Here is a 386-nt window from a genome sequence, read left to right as displayed (position 1 = left end):
GGTGTGTCTGTCTCGCTCTCTCTCTCTCTCTCTCTCTCTCTCTCTCTCTCTCTCTCTCTGACTAACCAGATGAGGTTCGAAAATCTGTACTTTTAGCGCATACAGGGTTTCTGTATGCGCTAAAAATGAGTCAATTTATTAAATAAGTTAGGTAAAACTCGTCCAGGTTAAACTGAATCCATTTTTTATTACACAAAACTCATTTAACACATGTTTATGTTTATATATATATATATATATATATATATATAATTGTGTTAATAACGTGTTAACGCAAATTAATTTTAACAGCACTAATTTTATTAACGCACAATCTCTGCGTCCGCTCTGTTCTATTATGTTGCTTCTCTAATTTTACATGCAAGTATAGTCGAAATCACAGAACA

The sequence above is a fragment of the Sinocyclocheilus anshuiensis genome, unplaced genomic scaffold (assembly GCF_001515605.1).
Source record: "Sinocyclocheilus anshuiensis isolate Anshui unplaced genomic scaffold, SAMN03320099.WGS_v1.1 scaffold1562, whole genome shotgun sequence".
Lineage (NCBI taxonomy): Eukaryota > Metazoa > Chordata > Actinopteri > Cypriniformes > Cyprinidae > Sinocyclocheilus > Sinocyclocheilus anshuiensis.
This window is presented reverse-complemented; position numbering follows the sequence as displayed.